The sequence below is a fragment of the Dendrobates tinctorius genome, unplaced genomic scaffold (assembly GCF_039654945.1).
Source record: "Dendrobates tinctorius isolate UK_male_01 unplaced genomic scaffold, ASM3965494v1 ptg000047l, whole genome shotgun sequence".
In the NCBI taxonomy this organism is placed as follows: Eukaryota; Metazoa; Chordata; class Amphibia; order Anura; family Dendrobatidae; genus Dendrobates; species Dendrobates tinctorius.
The window spans coordinates 11,251,322-11,271,773 of record NW_027361715.1 but is presented as its reverse complement, the minus strand read 5'-3'; the positions used below and the strand labels follow the sequence as shown (position 1 = coordinate 11,271,773).

The 20,452-nt window shown below is 41.5% G+C and overlaps 6 non-coding genes across 6 annotated transcripts; all 6 read left to right on the top strand.

Moving 5' to 3' along the window:
* Window positions 1-247: 247 nt before the first annotated feature.
* On the top strand, window positions 248-329 carry TRNAS-UGA (transfer RNA serine (anticodon UGA)). Its single transcript has one exon. It is a non-coding gene; the product is annotated as a tRNA-Ser (tRNA).
* A 1,588-nt stretch (window positions 330-1,917) lies between these two features.
* On the top strand, window positions 1,918-1,999 carry TRNAS-UGA (transfer RNA serine (anticodon UGA)). The gene has a single exon. It is a non-coding gene; the product is annotated as a tRNA-Ser (tRNA).
* Window positions 2,000-5,253: 3,254 nt separating this feature from the next.
* On the top strand, window positions 5,254-5,335 carry TRNAS-UGA (transfer RNA serine (anticodon UGA)). Its single transcript has one exon. It is a non-coding gene; the product is annotated as a tRNA-Ser (tRNA).
* Window positions 5,336-6,937: 1,602 nt separating this feature from the next.
* Window positions 6,938-7,019, top strand: TRNAS-UGA (transfer RNA serine (anticodon UGA)). Its single transcript has one exon. It is a non-coding gene; the product is annotated as a tRNA-Ser (tRNA).
* A 4,922-nt stretch (window positions 7,020-11,941) lies between these two features.
* On the top strand, window positions 11,942-12,023 carry TRNAS-UGA (transfer RNA serine (anticodon UGA)). The gene has a single exon. It is a non-coding gene; the product is annotated as a tRNA-Ser (tRNA).
* Window positions 12,024-20,152: 8,129 nt separating this feature from the next.
* TRNAS-UGA (transfer RNA serine (anticodon UGA)) lies at window positions 20,153-20,234 on the top strand. Its single transcript has one exon. It is a non-coding gene; the product is annotated as a tRNA-Ser (tRNA).
* Window positions 20,235-20,452: the final 218 nt, after the last annotated feature.

Below are 20,452 nucleotides of genomic sequence, written 5' to 3'. Positions count from 1 at the left end.
GCATTATCATATTATTGTTAAGGATGAATTTGGAGCCGACCAACTCCAAATCCACATTATGAAGAGGGAAAAGCTTTGAACTGGGCATGGCTCCCATTGATGATGACTTTAAATCAGTTTTTACATTTTACTGAGACCTGGAATTTTCTTTTCATTTTCTGAGATGTCTTCCAGAAGGATAATCACTGAGCTTGAACATGGTGCAATTAGCAAAGGTTTGTGAAGCTCATACAAGCTTGCCATCTGTGTAGTCGTGGCCGAGTGGTTAAGGCGATGGACTTGAAATCCATTGGGGTCACCCCACGAAGGTTCAAGTTCTGCTGACTACGTCTATGATTCAGTAATATTTTGACCGTTTAACTGGGTTGTTCAATTTGCATTTTTGCTAGTCTATTCCCCATGACAGTGGTCTCTGATCACTGGAGCGGGTTTCTAGGACCAGACTGACTTCATCTTTGAATGTTCTTTAGATAATCCATTCTGCAGCGACAATACATTTGCGACATGCTGCTAACTAAAAGAAGCACCATTGGTGCCATTATGTCGGAGGCGTTTCTCTCAATCTTGTCCAGTGGTCACAGACCGCTGTCGTGGCTGATGGACTGAGACATGCGCTTTGATTTGCTCCAACCTTAAACTATCTCTCAGATGAAGCCTTTTACCACACAATTTAAAACCCTTATCGACTACTGGATGAACAGCTTTCTAACAGTATAAATTTTGCAATTTTTTTTGGTTATTTTAGTTAATGGCTTGATGTTTTTTGAAATTTGAGGCGGTTAAAAGATGCTCAAAAGCCTGATTATATGAACATCAAGTCTTCTTACTTGGAAATGATTATGTTCAGGCTTCTCAGCATTTTCAAGGATGTTTTTGGAGCTGACCAACTCCAAATCCACATTATGAAGAGGTAAAAGCATTGAACTGCACATGGTTCCCATTGATGATGACTTTAATTTAGTTTTTACATTTTACTGAGACCTGTAATTTTCATTTCATTTTCTGAGATGTCTTTCATAAGGATAATCACTGAGCTTGAACATGGTGCAATTAGCAAAGGTGTGTGAAGCTCAAAACAGCTTAATATCCGAGTAATCGTGGCCAAGGTGATGGACTATAACAGCGCAGGAACAATTCCCACTGTCTATGTTTCAGTAACATTTTGACCGTTTACCTGGGTCGTTCAATTTGCATATTTGCTAGTCTATTCCCCATGACAGTGGACTCTGATCACTGGAGGGGGTTTCTAGGACCAGACTGACTTTATCTTTGAATGTTCTTTAGATAATCCGTTCTGCAGCGACATTACATTTGCGACATGCCGCTAACTAAAGGAACCAACATGGGTGCCATCAGGTAAGCGGTATTTCTCTCGATCTTGTCCAGTGGCCACAGACCGCTGTCGTGGCTGATGGACTGGGACATGCACTTTGATTTGCACCAACCATACATTTTCTCTCGGATGAAGCCTTTTACCACACAATGAAAAACCCTTATCAACTACTGGATAAACAGCTTTCTAACAGTATAAATTTTGCAATTTTTTTTGGTTATTTTAGTTAATCACTTGACGTTTTTGGAAACTTGAGGCAGATAAACGATGCTCAAAAGCCTGATTATATGAACATCAAGTCTTTCTTACTTGGAACTGATTATGTTCAGGCATCTCAGCATTATCATATTATTTTTAAGGATGTATTTGGAGCCGACCAACTCCAAATCCACATTATGAAGAGGGAAAAGCTTTGAACTGGGCATGGCTCCCATTGATGATGACTTTAAATCAGTTTTTACATTTTACTGAGACCTGGAATTTTCTTTTCATTTTCTGAGATGTCTTCCAGAAGGATAATCACTGAGCTTGAACATGGTGCAATTAGCAAAGGTTTGTGAAGCTCATAAAAGCTTGCCATCTGTGTAGTCGTGGCCGAGTGGTTAAGGCGATGGACTTGAAATCCATTGGGGTCACCCCGCGAAGGTTCAAATTCTGCCGACTACGTCTATGATTCAGTAATATTTTGACCGTTTAACTGGGTTGTTCAATTTGCATATTTGCTAGTCTATTCCCCATGACAGTGGTCTCTGATCACTGGAGCGGGTTTCTAGGACCAGACTGACTTTATCTTTGAATGTTCTTTAGATAATCCATTCTGCAGCGACATTACATTTGCGACATGCTGCTAACTAAAAGAAGCACCATGGGTGCCATCATGTCGGAGGCGTTTCTCTCAATCTTGTCCAGTGGTCACAGACCGCTGTCGTGGCTGATGGACTGAGACATGCGCTTTGATTTGCTCCAACCTTAAATTATCTCTCAGATGAAGCCTTTTACCACACAATTTAAAACCCTTATCGACTACTGGATGAACAGCTTTCTAACAGTATAAATTTTGCAATTTTTTTTGGTAATTTTAGTTAATGGCTTGATGTTTTTTGAAATTTGAGGCGGTTAAAAGATGCTCAAAAGCCTGATTATATGAACATCAAGTCTTCTTACTTGGAAATGATTATGTTCAGGCTTCTCAGCATTTTCAAGGATGTTTTTGGAGCCGACCAACTCCAAATCCACATTATGAAGAGGTAAAAGCATTGAACTGAGCAATGGTTCCCATTGATGATGACTTTAATTTAGTTTTTACATTTTACTGAGACCTGGAATTTTCATTTCATTTTCTGAGATGTCTTCCATAAGGATAATCACTGAGCTTGAACATGGTGCAATTAGCAAAGGTGTGTGAAGCTCATAACAGCTTAATATCTGAGTAATCGTGGCCAAGTGGTTAAGGTGATGGACTATAACAGCGCAGGAACAATTCCTGCTGTCTATGTTTCAGTAACATTTTGACCGTTTACCTGGGTCGTTCAATTTGCATATTTGCTAGTCTATTCCCCATGACAGTGGTCTCTGATCACTGGAGGGGGTTTCTAGGACCAGACTGACTTTATCTTTGAATGTTCTTTAGATAATCCGTTCTGCAGCGACATTACATTTGCGACATGCCGCTAACTAAAGGAACCAACATGGGTGCCATCAGGTAAGCGGTATTTCTCTCGATCTTGTCCGGTGGCCACAGACCGCTGTCGTGGCTGATGGACTGGGACATGCACTTTGATTTGCACCAACCTTACATTTTCTCTTGGATGAAGCCTTTTACCACACAATGAAAAACCCTTATCAACTACTGGATAGACAGCTTTCTAACAGTATAAATTTTGCAAATTTTTTTGGTTATTTTAGTAAATCACTTGACGTTTTTGGAAACTTGAGGTAGATAAACGATGCTCAAAAGCCTGATTATATGAACATCAAGTCTTTCTTACTTGGAACTGATTATGTTCAGGCATCTCAGCATTATCATATTATTTTTAAGGATGTATTTGGAGCCGACCAACTCCAAATCCACATTTTGAAGAGGGAAAAGCATTGAACTGGGCATGGCTCTCATTGACGATGACTTTAAATCAGTTTTTACATTTTACTGAGACCTGGAATTTTCATTTCATTTTCTGAGATGTCTTCCAGTAGGATAATCACTGAGCTTGAACATGGTGCAATTAGCAAAGGTTTGTGAAGCTCATAAAAGCTTGTTATCTGTGTAGTCGTGGCCGAGTGGTTAATGCGATGGACTTAAAATCCATTGGGGTTCAAATCCGGCTGACTACGTCTATGATTCAGTAACATTTTGACCGTTTAACTGGGTTGTTCAATTTGCATATTTGCTAGTCTATTCCCCATGACAGTGGTCTCTGATCTCTGGAGCGGGTTTCTAGGACGAGACTGACTTTATCTTTGAATGTTCTTTAGATAATTCATTCTGCAGCGAATATACATTTGCGACATGCTGCTAACTAAAAGAAGCACCATGGGTGCCATCATGTCGGAGGCGTTTCTCTCAATCTTGTCCAGTGGTCACAGACCGCTGTCGTGTGTGATGGACTGAGACATGCGCTTTGATTTGCTCCAACCTTAAATTATCTCTCGGATGAAGCCTTTTACCACACAATTTAAAACCCTTATCGACTACTGGATGAACAGCTTTCTAACAGTATAAATTTTGCAATTTTTTTTTGGTTATTTTAGTTAATGGCTTGACGTTTTTTGAAATTTGAGGCGGTTAAAAGATGCTCAAAAGCCTGATTATATGAACATCAAGTCTTCTTACTTGGAAATGATTATGTTCAGGCTTCTCAGCATTTTCAAGGATGTTTTTGGAGCCGACCAACTCCAAATCCACATTATGAAGAGGTAAAAGCATTGAACTGCGCATCGTTCCCATTGATGATGACTTTAATTTAGTTTTTACATTTTAATGAGACCTGGAATTTTCATTTCATTTTCTGAGATGTCTTTCATAAGGATAATCACTGAGCTTCAACATGGTGCAATTAGCAAAGGTGTGTGAAGCTCAAAACAGCTTAATATCCGAGTAATCGTGGCCAAGGTGATGGACTATAACAGCGCAGGAACAATTCCTGCTGTCTATGTTTCAGTAACATTTTGACCTTTTACCTGGGTCGTTCAATTTGCATATTTGCTAGTCTATTCCCCATGACAGTGGACTCTGATCACTGGAGGGGGTTTCTAGGACCAGACTGACTTTATCTTTGAATGTTCTTTAGATAATCCGTTCTGCAGCGACATTACATTTGCGACATGCCGCTGACTAAAGGAACCAACATGGGTGCCATCAGTTAAGCGGTATTTCTCTCGATCTTGTCCAGTGGCCACAGACCGCTGTCGTGGCTGATGGACTGGGACATGCACTTTGATTTGCACCAACCTTACATTTTCTCTCGGATGAAGCCTTTTACCACACAATGAAAAACCCTTATCAACTACTGGATAAACAGCTTTCTAACAGTATAAATTTTGCAAATTTTTTGGGTTATTTTAGTTAATCACTTGAAGTTTTTGGAAACTTGAGGCAGATAAACGATGCTCAAAAGCCTGATTATATGAACATCAAGTCTTTCTTACTTGGAACTGATTATGTTCAGGCATCTCAGCATTATCATATTATTTTTAAGGATGTATTTGGAGCCGACCAACTCCAAATCCACATTTTGAAGAGGGAAAAGCATTGAACTGGGCATGGCTCTCATTGATGATGACTTTAAATCAGTTTTTACATTTTACTGAGACCTGGAATTTTCTTTTCATTTTCTGAGATGTCTTCCAAAAGGATAATCACTGAGCTTGAACATGGTGCAATTAGCAAAGGTTTGTGAAGCTCAGAAAAGCTTGCACTCTGTGTAGTCGTGGCCGAGTGGTTAAGGCGATGGATTTGAAATCCATTGGGGTTTCTCCGTGCAAGTTCAAATCCTGCCCACTACGTCTATGATTCAGTAACATTTTGACCGTTTAACTGGGTTGTTCAATTTACATATTTGCTAGTCTATTCCCCATGACAGTGGTCTCTGATCACTGGAGCGGGTTTCTAGGACCAGACTGACTTTATCTTTGAATGTTCTTTAGATAATCCGTTCTGCAGCGACATTACATTTGCGACATGCTGCTAACTAAAAGAAGCACCATGGGTGCCATCATGTCGGAGGTGTTTCTCTGGATCTTGTCCAGTGGTCACAGACCGCTGTCGTGGCTGATGGACTGAGACATGCGCTTTGATTTGCTCCAACCTTAAATTATGTCTCAGATGAAGCCTTTTACCACACAATTTAAAACCCTTATCGACTACTGGATGAACAGCTTTCTAACAGTATAAATTTTGCAATTTTTTTTGGTTATTTTATTTAACGGCTTGACGTTTTTTGAAATTTGAGGCGATTAAAAGATGCTCAAAAGCCTGATTATATGAACATCAAGTCTTCTTACTTGGAAATGATTATGTTCAGGCTTCTCAGCATTTTCAAGGATGTTTTTGAAGCCGACCAACTCCAAATCCACATTATGAAGAGTTAAAAGTATTGAACTGCGCATGGGTCCCATTGATGATGACTTTAATTTAGTTTTTACATTTTACTGAGACCTGGAATTTTCATTTCATTTTCTGAGATGTCTTTCATAAGGATAATCACTGAGCTTGAACATGGTGCAATTAGCAAAGGTGTGTGAAGCTCAAAACAGCTTAATATCCGAGTAATCGTGGCCAAGTGGTTAAGGTGATGGACTAGAACAGCGAAGGATCAATATCTGCTCACTATGTTTATGTTTCATTAACATTTTGACCGTTTACCTGGTTCGTTCAATTTGCATATTTGCTAGTCTATTCCCCATGACAGTGGTCTCTGATCACTGGAGGGGGTTTCTAGGACCAGACTGACTTTATCCTTGAATTTTTGTTTAGATAATCCGTTCTGCAGCGACATTACATTTGCGACATGCTGCTAACTAAAGGAACCAACATGGGTGCCATCAGGTAAGCGGTATTTCTCTCGATCTTGTCCAGTGGCCACAGACCGCTGTCGTGGCTGATGGACTGGGACATGCACTTTGATTTGCACCAACCTTAAATTTTCTCTCGGATGAAGCCTTTCACCACACAATGAAAAACCCTTATCAATTACTGGATAAACAGCTTTCTAACAGTATAAATTTTGCAAATTTTTTTGGTTATTTTAGTTAATCACTTGACGTTTTGGAAACTTGAGGCAGATAAACGATGCTCAAATGCCTGATTAAATGAACATCAAGTCTTTCTTACTTGGAACTGATTATGTTCAGCCATCTCAGCATTATCATATTATTTTTAAGGATGTATTTGGAGCCGACCAACTCCGAATCCACATTATGAAGAGGGAAAAGCTTTGAACTGGGCATGGCTCCCATTGATGATGACTTTAAATCAGTTTTTACATTTTACTGAGACCTGGAATTTTCTTTTCATTTTCTGAGATGTCTTCCAGAAGGATTATCACTGAGCTTGAACATGGTGCAATTAGCAAAGGTTTGTGAAGCTCATAAAAGCTTGCTATCTGTGTAGTCGTGGACGAGTGGTTAAGGCGATGGGTTTGAAATCCTTTTGGGTTTCCCCGCGCAGGTTCAAATCCTGCCGACTACGTCTATGATTCAGTAACATTTTGACCGTTTAACTGTGTTGTTCAATTTGCATATTTGCTAGTCTATTCCCCATGACAGTGGTCTCTGATCACAGGAGCAGGTTTCTAGGACCAGACTGACTTTATCTTTGAATGTTCTTTAGATAATCCATTCTGCAGCGACATTACATTTGCGACATGCTGCTAACTAAAAGAAGCACCATGGGTGCCATCATGTCGGAGGCGTTTCTCTGGATCTTGTCCAGTGGTCACAGACCGCTGTCGTGGCTGATGGACTGAGACATGCGCTTTGATTTGCTCCAACCTTAAATTATCTCTCAGATGAAGCCTTTTACCACACAATTTAAAACCCTTATCGACTACTGGATGAACAGCTTTCTAACAGTATAAATTTTGCAATTTTTTTTGGTTATTTTAGTTAATGGCTTGATGTTTTTTGACATTTGAGGCAGTTAAAAGATGCTTAAAAGCCTGATTATATGAACATCAAGTCTTCTTACTTGGAAATGATTATGTTCAGGCTTCTCAGCATTTTCAAGGATGTTTTTGGAGCCGACCAACTCCAAATCCACATTATGAAGAGGTAAAAGCATTGAACTGAGCAATGGTTCCCATTGATGATGACTTTAATTTAGTTTTTACATTTTACTGAGACCTGGAATTTTCATTTCATTTTCTGAGATTTCTTCCATAAGGATAATCACTAAGCTTGAACATGGTGCAATTAGCAAATGTGTGTGAAGCTCATAACAGCTTAATATCTGAGTAATCGTGGCCAAGGTGATAGACTATAACAGCGCAGGAACAATTCCTGCTGTCTATGTTTCAGTAACATTTTGACCGTTTACCTGGGTTGTTCAATTTGCATATTTGCTAGTCTATTCCCCATGACAGTGGTCTCTGATCACTGGAGGGGGTTTCTAGGACCAGACTGACTTTATCTTTGAATGTTCTTTAGATAATCCGTTCTGCAGCGACATTACATTTGCGACATGCCGCTAACTAAAGGAACCAACATGGGTGCCATCAGGTAAGCGGTATTTCTCTCGATCTTGTCCGGTGGCCACAGACCGCTGTCGTGGCTGATGGACTGGGACATGCACTTTGATTTGCACCAACCTTACATTTTCTCTTGGATGAAGCCTTTTACCACACAATGAAAAACCCTTATCAACTACTGGATAGACAGCTTTCTAACAGTATAAATTTTGCAAATTTTTTTGGTTATTTTAGTTAATCACTTGACGTTTTTGGAAACTTGAGGTAGATAAACGATGCTCAAAAGCCTGATTATATGAACATCAAGTCTTTCTTACTTGGAACTGATTATGTTCAGGCATCTCAGCATTATCATATTATTTTTAAGGATGTATTTGGAGCCGACCAACTCCAAATCCACATTTTGAAGAGGGAAAAGCATTGAACTGGGCATGGCTCTCATTGACGATGACTTTAAATCAGTTTTTACATTTTACTGAGACCTGGAATTTTCATTTCATTTTCTGAGATGTCTTCCAGTAGGATAATCAATGAGCTTGAACATGGTGCAATTAGCAAAGGTTTGTGAAGCTCATAAATTCTTGTGATGTGTGTAGTCGTGGAGGAGTCGTTAAGGCGATGGACTTGAAATCCATTGGGGTTTCACCGCGCAGGTTCAAATCCTGCTGACTACGTCTATGATTCAGTATTATTTTGACCGTTTAACTGGGTTGTTCAATTTGCATATTTGCTAGACTATTCCCCATGACAGTGGTCTCTGATCACTGGAGCGGGTTTCTAGGACCAGACTGACTTTATCTTTGAATGTTCTTTAGATAATCCATTCTGCAGCGACAATACATTTGCGACATGCTGCTAACTAAAAGAAGCACCATGGGTGCCATCATGTCGGAGGCGTTTCTCTCAATCTTGTCCAGTGGTCACAGACCGCTGTCGTGGCTGATGGACTGAGACATGCGCTTTGATTTGCTCCAACCTTAAATTATCTCTCGGATGAAGCCTTTTACCACACAATTTAAAACCCTTATCAACTACTGGATGAACATCTTTCTAACAGTATAAATTTTGCAATTTTTTTTGGTTATTTTAGTTAATGGCTTGACGTTTTTTGAAATTTGAGGCGGTTAAAAGATGCTCAAAAGCCTGATTATATGAACATCAAGTCTTCTTACTTGGAAATGATTATGTTCAGGCTTCTCAGCATTTTCAAGGATGTTTTTGGAGCCGACCAACTCCAAATCCACATTATGAATACGTAAAAGCATTGAACTGCACATGGTTCCCATTGATGATGACTTTAATTTAGGTTTTACATTTTACTGAGACCTGGAATTTTCATTTCATTTTCTGAGTTGTCTTTCATAAGGATAATCGCTGAGCTTGAACATGGTGCAATTAGCAAAGGTGTGTGAAGCTCAAAACAGCTTAATATCCGAGTAATCGTGGCCAAGGTGATGGACTATAACAGCGCAGGAACAATTCATGCTGACTATGTTTATGTTTCAGTAACATTTTGACCGTTTACTTGGGTCGTTCAATTTGCATATTTGCTAGTCTATTCCCCATGACAGTGGACTCTGATCACTGGAGGGGGTTTCTAGGACCAGACTGACTTTATCTTTGAATGTTCTTTAGATAATCCGTTCTGCTGCGACATTACATTTGCGACATGCTGCTAACTAAAAGAAGCACCATGGGTGCCATCATGTCGGATGCGTTTCTCTGGATCTTGTCCAGTGGTCACAGACCGCTGTCGTGGCTGTTGGACTGAGATATGCGCTTTGATTTGCTCCAACCTTAAATTATCTCTCAGATGAAGCCTTTTACCACACAATTTAAAACCCTTATTGACTACTGGATGAACAGCTTTCTAACAGTATAAATTTTGCAATTTTTTTTGGTTATTTTAGTTAATGGCTTGACGTTTTTTGAAATTTGAGGCGGTTAAAAGATGCTCAAAAGCCTGATTATATGAACATCAAGTCTTCTTACTTGGAAATGATTATGTTCAGGCTTCTCAGCATTTTCAAGGATGTTTTTGCAGCTGACCAACTCCAAATCCACATTATGAAGAGGTAAAAGCATTGAACTGAGCAATGGTTCCCAGTGATGATGACTTTAATTTAGTTTTTACATTTTACTGAGACCTGGAATTTTCATTTCATTTTCTGAGATGTCTTTCATAAGGATAATCACTGAGCTTGAACATGGTGCAATTAGCAAAGGTGTGTGTAGCTCAAAGCAGCTTAATATGCGAGTAATCGTGGCCAAGGGGTTAAGGTGATGGACTCTAACAGCGCAGGATCAATTCCTGCTGATTATGTTTATGTTTCAGTAACATTTTGACCGTTTACATGGGTCGTTCAATTTGCATATTTGCTAGTCTATTCCCCATGACAGTGGTCTCTGATCACTGGAGCCGGTTTCTAGGACCAGACTGACTTTATCTTTGAATGTTCTTTAGATAATCCGTTCTGCAGCGACATTACATTTGCGACATGCCTCTAACTAAAGGAACCAACATGGGTGCCATCAGGTAAGCGGTATTTCTCTCAATCTTGTCCAGTGGTCACAGACCGCTGTCGTGGCTGATGGACTGGGACATGCCCTTTGATTTGCTCCAACCTTAAATTATCTCTCGGATGAAGCCTTTTACCACACAATTTAAAACCCTTATCGACTACTGGATGAACAGCTTTCTAACAGTATAAATTTTGCAAATTTTTTTGGTTATTTTAGTTAACGGCTTGACGTTTTTTGAAATTTGAGGCGGTTAAAAGATGCTCAAAAGCCTGATTATATGAACATCAAGTCTTCTTACTTGGAAATGATTATGTTCAGGCTTCTCAGCATTTTCAAGGATGTTTTTGGAGCCGACCAACTCCAAATCCACATTATGAAGAGGTAAAAGCATTGAACTGCGCATGGTTCCCATTGATGATGACTTTAATTTAGTTTTTACATTTTACTGAGACCTGGAATTTTCATTTCATTTTCTGAGATGTCTTTCATAAGGATAATCACTGAGCTTGAACATGGTGCAATTAGCAAAGGTGTGTGAAGCTCAAAACAGTTTAACATCCGAGTAATCGTGGCCAAGTGGTTAAGGTGATCGACTAAAACAGAGCAGTGTCAATTCCTGCTCACTATGTTTATGTTTCAGTAACATTTTGACCGTTTACCTGGGTCGTTAAATTTGTATATTTGCTAGTCTATTCCCCATGACAGTGGACTCTGATCACTAGAGGGGGTTTCTAGGACCAGACTGACTTTATCTTTAAATGTTCTTTAGATAATCCGTTCTGCAGCGACATTACATTTGCGACATGCCGCTAACTAAAGGAACCAACATGGGTGCCATCAGGTAAGCGGTATTTCTCTCGATCTTATCCAGTGGCCACAGACCGCTGTCATGGCTGATGGACTGGGACATGCACTTTGATTTGCACCAACCATACATTTTCTCTCGGATGAAGCCTTTTACCACACAATGAAAAACCCTTATCAACTACTGGATAAACAGCTTTCTAACATTATAAATTTTGCAAATTTTTTTGGTTATTTTAGTTAATCACTTGACGTTTTTGGAAACTTGAGGCAGATAAACGATGCTCAAAAGCCTGATTATATGAAGATCAAGTCTTTCTTACTTGGAACTGATTATGTTCAGGCATCTCAGCATTATCATATTATTTTTAAGGATGTATTTGTAGCCGACCAACTCCAAATCCACATTTTGAAGAGGGAAAAGCATAGAACTGGGCATGGCTCTCATTGATGATGACTTTAAATCAGTTTTTACATTTTACTGAGACCTGGAATTTTCTTTTCATTTTCTGAGATATCTTCCAGAAGGATAATCACTGAGCTTGAACATGGTTCAATTAGCAAAGGTTTGTGAAGCTCAGAAAAGCTTGCTATTTGTGTAGTCGTGGCCGAGTGGTTAAGGCGATGTATTTGAAATCCATTGGGGTTTCCCCACGCAGGTTCAAATCCTGCCCACTACGTCTATGATTCAGTAACATTTTGACAGTTTAGGCTAGTTTCACACTTGCTTTTTTTTGCAGCGCGTTTTTCCCGCAAAAAAACGCATTAAAAAAACGCATACAAATGCATACAAACGCTGCGTTTTTTTCAAGCATTTTTATGCGCATGCAGGAAAAAAACGCAGCGTTTTTGCGAGTTTGTATGCGTTTTTTGTGCGTTTGCGTTTTTTTACAGATTTTGGAAAAACCCCACAAAAATGAAAAAACAACCATTCAACAACACACAAGACCAATGGGACTTCATTGTGGGTGTGGTATGTTAATATATAGACCCTGTCTACAGTATTCTTCACATTTGCTTGATTCTTCTCGTGACCATGGATCTGCGCTGGAAGAGTTTTCACTTCAACTTGGATTTGGACATCGCGATGGCTCAGGCGTATGCAGTTGCTTGCCATGAACAAAGGAAGAGAGAGAGGCAGCGAAGACGGCGGCGTATGTGGATACATCCGATTGTTGAACTCCGGGAGAGCCGTGGGGCATACCACACCCTCTACAGCGAGCTACAGGCAAACCCGGAGAAATTTACAGATTATATCAGGATGTCCCACGAAAGTTTCATGGATTTGCTTGCTCGTGTCCAACAATCCATCCGGAGACAGGACACACAGCTCCGTCGTGCGATTCCTCCTGAGGAACGGCTACTGGTGACATTACGGTATGTTTTAAAAACCAAGGGGTGCGGTCTGATGGGTTTTTTTTAAATTTAGTATTCAAAACCGTGGGTAATTAGTTTTCGTGAATGTACTAATATTTTATTTTATAGTTTTTTAAAATAATATACATAAATATTAATTTTACTTCTTTGTCTGTTCACAGATTCCTGGCGACTGGAGAAACCCTATCTTCACTACACTTCCAGTACCGTATTGGAATCTCTACCTTGTCTGGAATTGTTGCTGACACCTGCCGGGCTCTCTGGAATGTTCTTTGCCCAGAATTTATGCCCCTGCCCACCGCTGAAAAGTGGATGGAAATTGCTGACAAATTCTGGACAGTATGCAATTTTCCCAACTGTTTGGGAGCTGTTGATGGTAAACACATACGGATCATCAAACCCCAAAGAACGGGATCTGAGTACTATAATTACAAAAAGTACTTTTCAATAGTACTCATTGCGATTGCGGATGCCGGATGTATGTTTGTAGCAGTGGACATTGGAGCATTTGGCCGTGGTAATGACTCACAGGCTTTTAAAAACTCAGACATGGGCCGGAGGTTGTATGGCAACCAATTTAATTTCCCTATGCCACGGCCTCTTCCTCACACCGAAGCTCCGCAACTGCCCTTTGTAATGGTTGGCGATGAGGCTTTTCAAATGTGCGGAAACTTACTGAAACCCTACTCCAGCCGGGACTTGGACCACACCAAAAAAATATTTAATTACAGGCTGACCAGGGCCAGAAGAACTGTCGAGTGTGCTTTTGGGATTCTTGTTTCCAGATGGCGAATTCTGGGCACGGCCATTAATCTTAAACTTGAAACAGTCGATGAGGTGGTGAAGGCCTGTGTGGTTCTACATAACTTTGTGATGGCTAAAGAGCACCCGACCTTTGAACTGGACGATGATGCTCCTAACCCATTGCCTGAATTCACTCAGCACACTCTCAGGTCATCCATTGAAGTTGGCCAAATGAGGGACCAATTTGCGGCCTACTTTATTTCTGATGTAGGACGGGTGCACTGGCAAGATGAAATGGTGTAATGTTTTTGTTTGTTTATGGTAATAAAAAACCTTATTTGATACCATTACTGAGTGCACTATATTTTTGAAACTCCAATTTAATAAAAAACTTCCCATGTATAACTGAATTTTTTGATGTTCACACACCTGGGCAGGTAAATACACATATGAGTTAAAATGCAGCATTGCTAGTCTGCGTGAAATATATTGTAACGAGCAAAGCTGCAGGCCATGAATCAGGAAACCATTTTTTTTCAAGAGAAAATTGTGCAACTAGTTGAAAACAAAGTATGTGATTTTCTCAAAACACAACCCTCAAAACCCAACCCCAATGAAAGTCCATGGGGAATACAAGTCAGTATTGAGTGGATGAATGTAATCTGCTCCATTCCAACTTACAAGTTATTACACTAGGCCTTGGAATGACTATACTAGGCCGTGGTATTTCAAATATGAGTATAGTAGGCCTTGGGCCTACTAGTATAGTCATATGTGAAATACCACGGCCTAGTATAGTCATACCAAGGCCTACTGTAATAACTCGATTTTTAACAACTAGCATCTTGTTTCACAAAAAACAAACTGGTGAAACTAGAAAGAAACTTATTTTTAAGACAAGTTTCAACAGTTTGTTTTTCATGAAACCAGATTCTAGTTGGTAAAACTAGAGTTATTACACTAGGCCTTGGAATGACTATACTAGGCCGTGGTATTTCAAATATGAGTATAGTAGGCCTTGGGCCTACTAGTATAGTCATATGTGAAATACCACGGCCTAGTATAGTCATACCAAGGCCTACTGTAATAACTCGATTTTTAACAACTAGCATCTTGTTTCACAAAAAACAAACTGGTGAAACTAGAAAGAAACTTATTTTTAAGACAAGTTTCAACAGTTTGTTTTTCATGAAACCAGATCCAAGTTGGTAAAACTCGAGTTATTACACTAGGCCTTGGTATGACTATACTAGTCCGTGTTATTTCACATATGACTATACTAGGCCTTGGGTTGGTTTTTAACATGTATTTACCCATCAGTGTGTGTGAGCGGCGCAAACAACATTAATGAAACTTAGTAATGGTGAACCACAAATGTAAATTTATTTTTTATCACAAAAATAAACCAAAAAATTATTTTTTCTGGCGTTTGGGGGCAGATGGTTTCAATTTGGGGGTGTGCAGGGAATATGCAACACTTGCTGTTGAAGACGGTGTTTGAGGGGAAGGGGCAACAAAACTTGTGGGGGAAGGTAGTCCAGTTAAGGGAATCAAACTAGGAACACTTGGAGGAGAGGAAATCTGTTCAGGTACATTAGTTGTAATGGCATGTCGCCGTAGGCTTGTGTGCCTGGACCGACTTTGGCCCAATGCCCGCCTTGATGGATTTCGCCTTGAACTAGGGGCAAATATTGAGTGTAGGTCCCCCGTCTGCAGGTGTGGCTGCTGCTGCTGCTGAGGTGGCGGCTGCTGCTGCTGAGGTGGCGGCTGCTGCTGAGGTGGCGGCTGCTGCTGAGGTGGCTGCTGCTGCTGAGGTGGTTGCTGCTGCTGAGGTGGTTGCAGCTGCTGCTGAGGTGGCTGCTGCTGCTGAGGTGGCTGCTGCTGCTGAGGTGGCTGCTGATGAGGTGGCTGGAGCTGCTGCTGAGGTGGCTGCTGCTGCTGCTCTTCGTTGTCAGTGCTCGTCCTTGCAGGAGGACTGGTGGCGGCAGTGATGGTCCAGGTTTGCAGAGTGGTGGTGGCAGGGCTACTACACGTTGTTGTAGCGGCAGGGCTGTTCCATGTTTGCCTAGTGGTGGCTGAGCTCCACGCATGCATGGGAGTGGCGGTGGTGCTCCAGACAGGAGCAGCGCTTGCCATGGTGGTGTCGGTGAAGTGACCAGCTGCACTCAGACTTGTGGTGGTGTAACGGTGGGTGTCCTGGCTTTGAATAGAGGTGTCCGTGCAGTGGTATGCAGCACAAGTCGGTAGTGAGGTGAAGCGAGTCAATGGTGGCACAGGTGGAAAGGACACCACTGACTGCTGACCGTACCGATTATGCTGCATAGCCTGCAAGAAAGCATTGTTGCAGGCCTGCAGCACATTCAGCTGTTGATCAGGACTAAGGTGTTCCGCCATGCCCTTTTCAATCTTACTAAAAAAATGGTGTGCTGGTCTGTTGAGGTCGGCCTCCAGACGGTCAAGGCGCTGTTCTACAGAATTGAAGCGGTGTTCAAAGTGGTTAAAACCACGTTCCATGAGTGCAAAACCGCTTTCAACTCTGTCGGACAGTGACTTGAGGCTGGAATTAAATGTCTCGCTCAAATGCATAAACTCGGGCAAGACATTCCTGTCCAAGGCCCTCTGCCGCTGGCGGGTAGTGCACGCATAACCAGTGGCAGAGACCTGGGACAGGGGAACACCTGATGGCCCAGCTTCCTGGTCACCAGCTGTGTGTGTGGTTGACCTGCAAGGTGCTTCCTGGCTGTCGGATGGCTGGGACGGGTCAGAGGACGTCCGAGGAAGGACCGCTCCAGGGCCAGGTTGCAGGGTGCTGCTCCAGGTGCTGTTGAAGAAAGGAAAATCATTACTACCATGCCTTTACAAGAAGCATCAGCTGTGGATTAGAAAAACACAGATTAATAAAAATAAAAACCCAAAATTTATAATACTTACGATCTCGTGGCAAGGACCGGTCTTAGGAACTGCAACGCGTTATAGTGACGGTATCTAGTTCTGGTCCTTGACGCAGATCCACTGCGAACCTGGCCCTCAGCACGAACATCACTGTTGAAGCGGTCCTTGATCGAACGCCAACGTGTTCGGACTTTGTCCACTGTTGATAAAAAAAAAACAGTGCCGTCAAGGACAACAGTCACTGCGGCACAATGTAGCAATACAATACTCAAAGCAGTCACTGTAGACCCCGATGACACTGTTGGGTTTCCTGCTAGAATACGCCTAGCACGAAACCCAACAGTGCCGTCAAGGACAACAGTCACTGCGGCACAATGTAGCAATACAATACTCAAAGCAGTCACTGTAGACCCCGATGACACTGTTGGGTTTCCTGCTAGAATACGCCTAGCACGAAACCCAACAGTGCCGTCAAGGACAACAGTCACTGCGGCACAATGTAGCAATACAATACTCAAAGCAGTCACTGTAGACCCCGATGACACTGTTGGGTTTCCTGCTAGAATACGCCTAGCACGAAACCCAACAGTGCAGTCAAGGACAACAGTCACTGCGGCACAATGTAGCAATACAATACTCAAAGCAGTCACTGTAGACCCCGATGACACTGTTGGGTTTCCTGCTAGAATACGCCTAGCACGAAACCCAACAGTGCCGTCAAGGACAACAGTCACTGCGGCACAATGTAGCAATACAATACTCAAAGCAGTCACTGTAGACCCCGATGACACTGTTGGGTTTCCTGCTAGAATACGCCTAGCACGAAACCCAACAGTGCCGTCAAGGACAACAGTCACTGCGGCACAATGTAGCAATACAATACTCAAAGCAGTCACTGTAGACCCCGATGACACTGTTGGGTTTCCTGCTAGAATACGCCTAGCACGAAACCCAACAGTGCCGTCAAGGACAACAGTCACTGCGGCACAATGTAGCAATACAATACTCAAAGCAGTCACTGTAGACCCCGATGACACTGTTGGGTTTCCTGCTAGAATACGCCTAGCACGAAACCCAACAGTGCCGTCAAGGACAACAGTCACTGAGGCACAATACAGAGCAGGGAAATACTCACTAAACGCCTTTTTGGAGGATGCTGTGGCGCTGTCCCAGCCATCCATCAACGCTGCGGCCACCTCATTCCATAGCCGCCGGGTCACCACAATGTCCTTGTGCAGCCGGTCACGGCTGTCCCACAACGGCGAACGCTCCTGGACCAGGCTGATGAGCTGCTCATTATCCAGGTAGACGTCTTCATCCCGTTGTGGAACCTAGACAAAACACATTCATTAGAATAATCAAATTTAAATTGAATAAAAAGTTACAAAAAAAGAAACATAAAAAAGAGTAAAAATAGAAGATAAAAAATAAAGAACATTACAAATCATTTGATACTTACATTCCGTATCACCACCGGGACTTGGCTTCGCTGCTCCTGCTCTTCGCCCTCACTAGTCCCGTCCGCAGAAGATGATGATGACGATGTCTTAAAAAAGTTGAAAAAAACGTAAGAGATTTGGAGAAGCAGCAGATATACTTACCAGATGCACGAAAATAATCACCTCACGGTCTGCTTGCGCAAATTCCTGCCGCGATGGGGAATACTCTGATTCTGAAGACATACTGCATGTAAAAATAATAAAAATCATTAGTACATACATAATTTAAAAGGACAGGCATATAATGTAATATACTCACATTCTTCGCTGATATAATGGGTTCTTGGTTGACTGTCTGCTCTTCAATCTGTCAGTGTAGTAGTGGCAGAGTTTTGGCAGGCACCTCCTTTATATAGACTTTTTTTTTTTGACTTTAGAAGATTATAACTAGGACAACAAGTGGACACCACCAAAAAAACGCAGCGCTAAAAAAACGCATACCTGCGCATGCCAGTGCGCACGTATGCGCATCCATAGGCTATAATGGCCATTTTTAGCGCAAAACGAGCGCATACGTGCGCATGCGATTTTTTAAAGGGCCAAAAAATGCAACATGCTGCGTCTGGAAAATACCAACGCACACCCCAAAAAAACGCAGCGCATGAAAATCGCATACATGCGCTTACCAGCACGCAGGTATGCGCACCCATGTTAAATATAGGGGAAAAAACGCATGCGCACGTATGCGTTTTTTTCCAGCGCAAAAAAACGCAAATGTGAAACCAGCCTTAACTGGGTTGTTCAATTTGCATATTTGCTAGTCTTTTCCCCATGACAGTGGTCTCTGATCACTGGAGCGGGTTTCTAGGACCAGACTGACTTTATCTTTGAATGTTCTTTAGATAATCCGTTCTGCAGCGACATTACATTTGCGACATGCTGCTAACTAAAAGAAGCACCATGGGTGCCATCATGTCGGAGGCGTTTCTCTGGATCTTGTCTAGTGGTCACAGACCGCTGTCGTGGCTGATGGACTGAGACATGCGCTTTGATTTGCTCCAACCTTAAATTATCTCTCAGATGAAGCCTTTTACCACACAATTTAAAACCCTTATCGACTACTGGATGAACAGCTTTCTAACAGTATAAATTTTGCAATTTTTTTGGGTTATTTTAGTTAATGGCTTGACGTTTTTTGAAATGTGAGGCGGTTAAAAGATGCTTAAAAGCCTGATTATATGAACATCAAGTCTTCTTACTTGGAAATGATTATGTTCAGGCTTCTCAGCATTTTCAAGGATGTGTTTGGAGCCGACCAACTCCAAATCCACATTATGAAGAGGTAAAAGTATTGAACTGCGCATGGGTCCCATTGATGATGACTTTAATTTAGTTTTTACATTTTACTGAGACCTGGAATTTTCATTTCATTTTCTGAGATGTCTTTCATAAGGATAATCACTGAGCTTGAACATGGTGCAATTAGCAAAGGTGTGTGAAGCTCAAAACAGCTTAACATCCGAGTAATCGTGGCCAAGTGGTTAAGGTGATGGACTAGAACAGCGCAGGGTCAATTCCTGCTGATTATGTTTCAGTAACATTTTGACCGTTTACCTGGGTCGTTAAATTTGTATATTTGCTAGTCTATTCCCCATGACAGTGGACTCTGATCACTGGAGGGGGTTTCTAGGACCAGACTGACTTTATCTTTGAATGTTCTTTAGATAATCCGTTCTGCAGCGACATTACATTTGCGACATGCCGCTAACTAAAGGAACCAACATGGGTGCCATCAGGTAAGCGGTATTTCTCTCGATCTTGTCCAGTGGCCACAGACCGCTGTCGTGGCTGATGGACTGGGACATGCACTTTGATTTGCACCAACCATACATTTTCTCTCGGATGAAGCCTTTTACCACACAATGAAAAACCCTTATCAACTACTGGATAAACAGCTTTCTAACAGTATAAATTTTGCAAATTTTTTTGGTTATTTTAGTTAATCACTTGACGTTTTTGGAAACTTGAGGCAGATAAACGATGCTCAAAAGCCTGATTATACGAACATCAAGTCTTTCTTACTTGAAACTGATTATGTTCAGGCATCTCAGCATTATCATATTATTTTTAAGGATGTATTTGTAGCCGACCAACTCCAAATCCACATTTTGAAGAGGGAAAAGCATTGAACTGGGCATGGCTCTCATTGATGATGACTTTAAATCAGTTTTTACATTTTACTGAGACCTGGAATTTTCTTTTCATTTTCTGAGATGTCTTCCAGAAGGATAATCACTGAGCTTGAACATGGTGCAATTAGCAAAGGTTTGTGAAGCTCAGAAAAGCTTGTTATCTGTGTAGTCGTGGCCGAGTGGTTAAGGAGATAGATTTGAAATCCATTGGGGTTTCCCCGCGCAGGTTCAAATCCTGCCGACTATGTCTATGATTCAGTAACATTTTGACCGTTTAACTGGGTTATTCAATTTGCATATTTGCTAGACTATTCTCCATGACAGTGGTCTCTGATCACTGGAGCGGGTTTCTAGGACCAGACTGACTTTATCTTTGAATGTTCTTTAGATAATCCATTCTGCAGCGACAATACATTTGCGACATGCTGCTAACTAAAAGAAGCACCATGGGTGCCATCATGTCGG